The 10,206-nt window shown below is 40.5% G+C and overlaps 1 pseudogene; it reads right to left on the bottom strand.

Annotated features, from left to right (window-relative positions):
* Positions 1-598: 598 nt before the first annotated feature.
* Positions 599-1,155, bottom strand: LOC101551650 (platelet-activating factor acetylhydrolase IB subunit alpha-like; annotated as a pseudogene).
* Positions 1,156-10,206: the final 9,051 nt, after the last annotated feature.

Here is a 10,206-nt window from a genome sequence, read left to right on the forward strand (position 1 = left end):
AGTCCTTCCAACCTCCACTTCACCCACATGAGGCCATCAGTCAGGCACGAAGACAGCAGAAAGGAAAACAGGAATTAGTAATTCAATATAAAACACTATCAACAATTCAGTTTAGTGTTCTAGTTCAATTAGCTTAAAAACTATATTTCTAAGCTTATATTACCAAAGCACTCTAGGAATTTTCTTTTTAAATTTTTAAAAAGTTATTCAATTTGTATCACCATAACTACAAAAATAAAAAAAAAAGTCTTCATGGATGAGTCATAGGCATGCCATAACAACCCCATCACTAGTGTCCTTTTCCTCCACCAATGTTCAAAGTTTCCCTCCTGTCCTCAAATGAGCCTCTATTGTAGGCACTGTTTTATTTCTTTTTGATCCTCCCCTCTATTTTTTTCACTGTTAATTTAATACTCTTACAGATATGGTAACAAAATGGAAGTTACTTTAACTCACTTCAGGCATGGTCCAATGACAATAACCTTTTGTTATTATAGTAGTGATCTATTTCCTGAATTCTACCACCTCCATCTACGCCCTGAATCAGTGGCAAGTGTCCTACTAAGGACCAGTTCTCCTACTCTTTGCTGCCCAGAATTTAAAAGCCCATGGTATCAGCACTCATTACTTGCACAATGGAAGTATGTGAACTTTCTGGAATCCAGAAAATACAGTCGACTACATGATTATGCTCTCAAAATGCTCTCTTGCATTGCATAGTTATTGTAACCCAAAGATGTACAGTTTAGTTATTAGAAGAGCTTATTACCAGCATATCATCTTGATTTGGTCACACCATAAGTACCCACTTTGTGTGGCAAGTGAATGTCTTCAAACCATAACCTATTTGTAAACCCCACATCTTTAAAGTTGCATTCTGTGAGGCTGACACAATAAACTCTCCATTTGGCATGATGGCCACTGAAAAAACATTGTGCTCATGGCCATAGTTCCAATGCAGAGTGAATTTTGAAATTCCCACAGTTTGATGGTTATATATGTGAAGCAGGAGGTGAGTAATTTCCTGCTCTGGCCAAATTAACTATCCTGAAATGAGTCTGTATGGCCATTCAATGTTTGTTACAAATCTCTGTTCTTATAATCCCAGCCATTAATTGTAGCATCTTCCTCTAAAGAAATGATAATAGTGAACATGGGTTGGAAAAATCACATTAATAACCAGGCTCTTGGGTCCATGCAATGCATTTTTTTTTTGCTAATAAGGGGATCATATTCTATCAGATCTTGATTCTTTCCAAGCAACAAACTTGCTTTCAGGTGTTCTTGTCTTCCTTCAGTTATAATTCTAAATAAATAGTCTTCTTCTCTAATCTAAAAACAGATGTCCATTTCTTTTTTAGTTTCGCATTTTTGTTATCAAATGTTTCATTTATATCCACTCCAGAATCCTTTTAAAAAATTAAATATGCCTGTGAACAAAGGTAATTGGCTACGGTTCTATTGATTTCTCCTCATTATCATTGAGGAGTCAGTGCCATTTTGACCCCAGTGATTGGCTTATTTGATGTACTACTAGTTTCCTTCTTGGAAAAGCAAAGTGTCTCTCAGTTCAGAAATGTATAGTTCAATGGGCCAATATATTTCAAACAGAATACAATGTTTCCCTTACAAGTAAATTCAATCTGTAATCAAGAGAAACCAAACAAGTCAATTTCTTTCCAGAAGAACTTTGCCTCCTCCATCTCAGCACAGACACTTCCCACCTTTGCTTTCATAGAGTCATGAAAAACTGAAGATTTAGAGGGAAAGAAGAAAGTACAGAGGGAAAGACTAAGGAGAGCGGAACACTGGGCTCAGTCCCTAAAAATGGAAGAGGCAATAGAGTAGAGACTCATGAGCTCAGACCTATATTCTCTTCTACTCAGACCAGACCACTTCCTTCCCTTTCTCACTGCCTAGACTAGACCTGAAGGACTTTGCTATTCTCATTTCTCACTATGCATCTTTGTGTCCTGACTCCTGACTCCAGAATTACCCAAATTTTAAAGCTATTTCTTCTTGTCTCTTTTTATAACCCCCTCTATACAGGTACCCAAGAGGTCTAAGTAGACACCTGTACGTGTGTTCCTTAAACTTTTGGAGCTCCTGTTTTTTCTGGATATTTTCTTATCCTCCATCCTTGAAAAACCACTCCATCCAGGAAGCGCTGCTTACCTTTTTGGACCAACTCTGCCATCAGCATTCTCACAATGGCACCCAAAGTTATGTGACTGTGACATCACTAAACATGTTGCCATGATCCCTGCTGCCATAGTTGCAGGAAAGTGCTCAAGCTTAAAAAGAACAGACCGCCCCCTCCCACCGGAAGTATTTTGCCTTCTGTTGGACAAGAGGCTCAAAAGTAATGGAGATTTGTTCAAAACGCAAATACAACCATAAATATTCTTAGTTCTTAATGGAATTCAACATGAAAGTTGGACAAAAACTTTGTTGAGTTTTTCCGTGGATGCAAATTGGAAAATGATATTTCTATTACCAGAAGCAAAATATTTTGCCATGAAATCTAGTAACAACTAGGATAGTGCAGGGAAAGATGCATATCATAAGGTCATTGGCCTGTCAGTGGATTTTCAACTGGTTGAATCTAACAGAATTTCAGATCCTATTGGTCCCTGATGGGCTAGAGAGATAACATAGCAGGTAGGGCATTTGCCTTGCACGCGGTCAACCAGGGTTCAATTCCTCCGCCACTCTCGGAGAGCCTGGCAAACTACCAAGAATAACTCACCAGCGTGGCAGAGCCTGGCAAGGTACCCGTGACGTATTTGATATCCCAATAACAGTAACAACAAGTCTCAGTTGGAGACGTTACTGGTGCCTGCTCGAGCAAATCAATGAGCAATAGCATGACAGTGATACAGTGATTGGTCCCTGATGCCTTTCTGAGGAATGTTGTTTGCCTGAAGAATTGTCTTCCAACCTTTGAATTAGAGCGTGTTTTTGTTCTGATTTTTCAAATATGTTTCCTGCATGTAGCAGAGTGTTGATTTCAATTTACAATTCCATCATGCCACTCTGTGCCTTTATATTGGTGCAGTTAGGCCATTGACACTGAGAGAGATTATTCTCATGGAACTTTGTGAAATCTTTTAGCAGGAGTTTGGTGTGTTTGTGAGACTTGTATAATGTTGCCCATTTAGTTCTTATAAAAATGTCTATGATTTTATGAAATCCTGAGTTGTTGCTTATCTAACAAAGTTGTGTATTGTTCCTTTAAATTTGAATGAACCTCTGACTGGGTAAGGAATTCTTGATAAGGCATTCATTTCATTGAGGTTTTTTCTCTCTGTCCTTGCACAGTCTAACAGCCTGAAGAGTTTTGTCTGAAAAGACTGCTATAAATCTTCAGGATATTCCTTTTAATATGTTTCAATTTTTTAATCTTTCTACATTCAATATTATGGAAACGGGGTACTCAGTTTCCATAAAATTATGGAAACCAAAATTATGGAAACAGGGTACCCATTTTCCATAATTTCCGCACCATATTTGATGGAGTTCAAATATGGTGTGAACCATGGGAACACCTGTAAGGGCAATTAGAGGCGGCCCTAAAAGCCTCCATCGCTCTCAGAGAGCTCAGGAAGCTACTGAGAGTACTCCACCCGCATGGCAGAGCCTGGCAAGCTACACATGGTGTATGCTTGAATAGATTTGGCTCACTGCCGACAGTTTCTACGCACCAACATCCAACTACGATCAAGAAGAAATTGAGAAGGTCTACATGGAGCTGGACAAGTTCTATAAAGAATATCACACCTTCTAGAAGATCATTGTCGGTGATTTTAATGCCAAGATAGGACTGAGAAGGTCACCCAAAGAAATCTACATCAGGACCCATGGCCTAGAATGGAATGAACAGGGTGAGAGACTGGCTGAGTTCGTCATGTAGACCAAGACCATCCATGGTAACTCACAGTTCCAGAAGGCCGAATCTAAACCTTGGACATGGGAGTCTCCCAGTGGATAGTTCCAAAACGAAATTGACCACATCATATTCAATTGAGGTTTTTGCCCAACCAATGTTGCTATTGTCCCTAAATTCCAAACAGGATATAAACACCATCTACTTCATGAAAAATTCTACTTCACAGAGCGGGGAGAAAGGACTGCAAAGTTTAAATTTAAGAAGAGAGCTCCCAGAATGACCACCAACTGGGAGCTCCTTGGCACTATTGTGGCAACATGGGAAGATGGTGTCAATTACATCGAAGAGAAATACTATCTACTGGTTCAGTACCTCCATGACTGTGCGAAAAATGCCGAGAGTAGGAAAGCCACAAACAGATGCTTATCTTCAGAAACTCTCGAGCTCATTTGACAATGTGGTTTGGCACAAGCCTGAGGCAATCACAAGCTAACATCTGAGCTCAAAAAGCTGTGCAGAGAAGTGATAAAGGAAGACCTCAGAGAGAAGAGCAGCAGTGTAGGCCGATTTGGCAGAAGCCGGGAAAAGTATTCACAATGCTCGCCTGTCCTTCTCCAAGTACAAGAGCAAGATGACTGCCCTCTGACGTCCTGATGGATCTATCACACCTTCCAGAATGACAATGGAGAGGATTATTCATGGATTCTATTCAGATCACTTTGACAGCCACGTCTGCCTGCCCACATACCAAATTTCACAGGGTGTATATGTCATTCCCAAAGTCCTCCCTTCCGAAATCTAATATGCCATTTTTTTTTGGTAAAGACACGTAGAGAGTCCCCAACGGGGCCGGTGCTCGGCTCCGGCCGGGTTTCGGCCCGGGTGCCCATGCCTCTGCACAGCCGGTGGATGTGGAACGAGCGGGAACCAGAGACAATTTAGGATTTGGGGTTCCAGCAAGTGCTTGCACCCATGTATGGAGACTGTGAACTAAGCTTTTGCTACATGCTGGTCCAGGAAGGGAAATGATTCATTTTCCAACTTAAATCTCCGCGGACTTAATTACTATAATACAGAAATTGTAAACCTTTATCCCTTCATTCTCATCAGTGGAAAACTTATTATCAAATATTTCCTTGTTAATAGAGCTGTATTCTTGGTGGATAAATTCCAACAAAAATAGTGAGTCTGTTTTGAAACTCTAACAACAGTGAGTTGTGTGTTGAAATCTGGAATGTAATCAAGGTAAAGAGAATAGGAAGTGAAATTATCACTCACGCACGGGGTGGGGGTTTGGGTGTGAGGGGTGGGATGTATACTGTTTTTTTTGTTTTTGCTTTTGTTTTTGTTTTGTTTTTGTTTTTATTGGTGGTGGAATATGGGCCCTGGTGAAGGGATGGGTGTTTGAGCATTGTATAACGAAGATATAAGCCTGAGAACTTTGGAACTTTCCACTTGGTGATTCAATAAAATAAATTTTAAAAAAAAGACACGTAGAACACCTGGTCCAGACAAGGTCAGACCCTAGCACCCGAAGAATCTGCTGCCAGTATTCGTCAATACACTGGCTCAGCTCTTCGCATGCTACCTGTCTGTATGCAAGGTTACATCCCAATGGAAAACCGGCAGGACCGTGCTTTTGTACAAGAAGGGTGACATTGGCAACTATCACCCAATCTGCCTGTTGTCCATTGTGTACAAGTTGTTCACTCGAGTCATCCTGAATAGAATATGCAGGACACTAGATGAAGGACAACCATGCGAGCAAGTCGGGTTGAGAAAAGGATTTAGCACAACTGACCATATCCACACAGTGACCAAGCTCATTGAAGTTTCACGAGAGTTCAATATGCTGCTCTGTCTAATCTTCATTGATTTAATGAAGGCCTTTGATGCTGTTGATACTGAAGCGGTCATTGAAGCGCTAGTCAAACAGGGCATTCAAACTCAGTACATCAAGGTCCTTCACGAGCTTTATTATGGATTCACCACCAGGATCTCACCATTCTACAAGGAAGTGATCATTGACATAAAGAGAGGGGGTTGGCAGGATGATACCATTTCACCAAAACTCATCAGTGTCACCCTCGAGAACATCATGTGACAACTGAAATGGGAAGGAATGGGAGTGAAAATAGACGGTCTGCAAGGACACCACCTCTGCTTCACTGATGACATCATTCCAATAACACCATACATTAGCCAAGCGGCACAAATGCTGGCCGACTTCAACCGCGAGTGTGGAAAGGTCAGACTGCAGCTGAATCTCACCAAAACAATGTTCATAAAAAATGAACTAGTCCCTGATGTTCCATTTGTTCTCAACAGAACGAACATCTGTGAATGCAGCAGTTAGTGTACCTGGGTCGAGAACTCAACATGAGGTACGACTTGGTGTTAGAACTGTGCAGGTGGAAGAGAGCAGCATGGAATGCCTTCAAGCGTTGAAGAAGTGGTTAAGAGGATGAAGAACCTCCAGCTCCAGGCACATCTTTTTTTTTTTAATTCTTTAATTAGTGAGTTGGGCTGGAGCGATAGCACAGTGGTTGGGCGTTCGCCTTTCATGCAGCCAACCCGAGTTCGATTCCTCCGCCCCTTCAGAGAGCCCGGCAAGCTACCGAGAGTATCAAGCCCACGTGGCAGAGCCTGGGCAAGCTACCCGTGTGTGTTGGATATGCCAAAAACAGTAACAATAAATCTCTTAATGAGAGACTTTACTGATGCCCGCTTGAACCAATCGATGAGCAATGGGATGACAGCAGACAGCAATTAGTGAGTCACCATGAGGGTACAGATACAGATTTACACATTTTCAAGCTTGCTTTTCCCTCATAAAATATCTTTTTTATTCACCATTTATCTTGCACTAACATACACCTCAGAGATCTGGGCCCTACGAAAACAGGATGAGAATGCTGTTTGGGTATCCCAAAGAGAAATCGCAAGTGAGAAAAGGATTCCGGAGTTGCGACCTATGTCGATGATCAAGAGTCAGAGATACTGTCTCGTTTGCCAAGGCATCAAAAATCGTATGGGCCAGACACGTAATGCCATTTAGAGAGGACAGCTGGACTAGAGCTGTTAGTGTCTGCATACCATGGGGCATCAAAGACCACATGGCCGCCCACCTACAAGATGGTTAGACTTCTTCATCAAAACTCTGAATGAATGGTTTGAGGTTCTTCATGTTCCTGCAAGGAGCAGATCCCATTGGGCTACACTAGCACGCTACAGGGACAAATGGAGATGTTACTGGCGCTTGCTCTAGCAAATCAAAGATCAACGGTATGACAAATGACAAGTGAAAAGTGACTTTCAATATTCTATCTCTCTCTATGAGCATCGTTATTCTCATTAGGATGTGTCTTGGAGTTATCTGACTTTCTTGAAGCCGATACTCTCCTTGCCTCCTGAATCTGGGTGCATACACTCTAAGCTTTTGTAACTACTTAGCAATTATGTCTTTGAGTACTGCTAATAATCTAGTTGTCTTCTGCTCTTCCGTGACTCCAGTGATTCTTATGCTGTTCCTCTTTGATTCATATCATAGTTCTCTTGCAATATATTGATTTATTTTTGATGTTTTTTCCCATCTTTTGCTGTTGTCTAGATATTTTCTACACCTCTCCTTGGAACTCACTGAGTCTGTCCCCAGCAGCTATTATGCCGCAGCTGAGGTCTTTCAGTGAGTTTTCATTTCACCTACTAAGTTTTTCAGATAGATTATTTCTGTTGTATTTTCTTTACTTCTGCTCTCATGTTTTATTGGTGGTTCACTCCATTGTTCCTTTGAGCTCCTTGTGCGTTCTCAACAATACCATTCTAAATTCCCAGAGAGCTTATTTAGTTCCTTATTTCTGGTTGAGTCATCTGGGGTAAGATCTTCACTCACTTAGCCTGTTTTTCCCCTCATTGCTTTATATTGTGACTTTTACAGTTTGGAATTGTTTCATGTGCATTGTTGCATGGTTGGGTGGCTACTATTTGGATGTCTTTGTTTATGGTAATTTATGGAGAGGTGATAAATGTGCAGTAGTGTGTGAAGTGAAGCTGGCAGGCTTTTTGTGGGCGGAGGAGGGGGCAGTCCTGACCTGATGTGCTAAATGATTCTCCTGTTAAAATGCAGTTCCCTTGAGTCTTGGACATTCTCAGTGTTCTGGGACCAGGTCTAAGTGGGAGCAAGCCAGGACAACTAAGCAGCCCTCTCCTTCCTATACACTTTGTGGGTGGGCGGGCTTATTCATTTAGTTTTACAAGATTATGCTGCTTAATTTTCACATCTGCTTTCCTATTTTTATTTTTCACTGTTTTTTAATTTCACCACATTATAATCAGATAATAGACTTCATTTATTAACATTCTTTAAAAGTATTGGTTTGTTTTATGACCTAGAATATGTTCTGTTCTGAGGCATATTCTAGGTACCCTTATGGAATATGAATCTGGCTACTATAATTGTCATATAGATGTACTGCCAAAGCCAGTAACAAGCTGGGTCTCATTCATCTGACCCTGAAAGAGCCTCCAATGTGGCATCATTGGGAAGGCTGAGTAGAGAGAGGCTTCTAAAATCTCAGGGATAGGCCGGATGGAGAGGTTGCTGAGACCGCTCGGGAAATTTGACGATCAACGGGATGATGATGATGATGATGATGATGATGATGATGATGATGATATATGTTAAGACTAAATGCTTTATATTATTGTTCATATAATTTCCAGTTGATATTTGCCTAATTGTTCTATCAAATTTGGGAAGTGCATTATTATTGAAGTCTCACTGCTATTGTTGACTTACCTTTTATTCTAAAATAGAAATTTTTCCATTAATTGGTGAGGTAAGGCAGTTGAGTCATTGAAAAAAGTGCTCAAGGACTACCTTTCACAAAATACTTTGGGATTGCTCCTGGAGTTACAACAATCAAACCCAGGCCTGCCACATGCGAAGAGTCAGAGAAACAGGAACAGATATAGAATGACTATGGTCATGGGCATGTAAAATATGGTGTGTGAATAATACTCAAAGAAAATAGAAACAAGGGCCAGGTAGGGATTTTGTCACAACAAGTGGGGAATGCAATTATGGCAGAGAATGGACCAGTATGACAATGATGATTGGAAATGAACACTCTGGACAAGAACTAAGTGCTGGAAGGAGTTGAAGTGATATGCATGCTACACCTTCATTAACACTATTGCTCACCACAGTGCCTAAAAGGGAAAAGAAGAGAAAAAATTTAAACAATGAAATTAGGGACACTGGTAGCAGGAAATGGTAAAGAGGTGGGTTTTGAAATATTAAACATTAAACAACTTTGTAACTGTGATTCAGTTAACACTTTCTTTTAAAAAAAATCCCCACTATATCTAAACACTGTGATTTACAAAGTTGTTTATGATGGTTTATTCCAGGCACTAAGTATTCTACCACAGACCCCACAACTACTGTAACCTTACCTCTGCCATTGTCTCCATTTTTCCAACCACCCACAGCCTGTTCCTGGAGCAGGCCCAAAGCAATTTATTTTATACTACTTGTTACCACTAAATTGCTAATGGAATGTTAAAAATGTACTACAGTAAATTAAATTTGAGAAAATTGTTGTATATACCATGGGGACAATAAGACATTTTCTGAGTTCTATTAAGTTGTTGTTGTTAGTTAAGCTCTCTAGGTTAACATTTTTATGGTGGAACTTTATTTTTATTTCCTCATTTTGTGAATAGTGATTTAACTGTCTGTTGTTCAGTTCCCCCTAACTATCTCTTTGTAGTTTACCCCTCACTGTTTTGGAGTTTTCACTTATTGTATTTCTGTAGTAAACTTCTACATAATTGTATTACTATTATAAATATTTTATATGTCTTATATTTATTATATATACCCCAGAAAATAAAATAGTTTTTTGGGGAGGGTCTTATGTATGTCTATTAATCAAAGTTCTTCCAATTCTTCAACATGTCTATTAATCCCAGTCTTCTATTTCTTTATTTATGGTTTTCGTTTCCTTTGTCTTCTTGATCTGTTCAATTAAAAATGTCAGGTGTTTAAAACATCCCCATAGTTCTATTCATAATTCTTCTTAAAAGTTAGTTGCAAGAGAAGCAGCCAGGCATTCTGGTGAGCAACGTGGCCCAGAGAATGCTCCGGACCCGAATCGGGGCCAGCAACACTGGGGATCCGGATGGAGGAGGTGCAACCACCACACCTTCTCCAGATGGAGCCCTGGTGACACTGAGCAGCAACTAACATGGCTTCAGGATGTGGGACTGGGACACATCTGAACCGTGCAGCCCCTAACGCAGCCGCGCGACCT

Source organism: Sorex araneus, chromosome X (assembly GCF_027595985.1).
Source record: "Sorex araneus isolate mSorAra2 chromosome X, mSorAra2.pri, whole genome shotgun sequence".
Classification (NCBI taxonomy): Eukaryota; Metazoa; Chordata; class Mammalia; order Eulipotyphla; family Soricidae; genus Sorex; species Sorex araneus.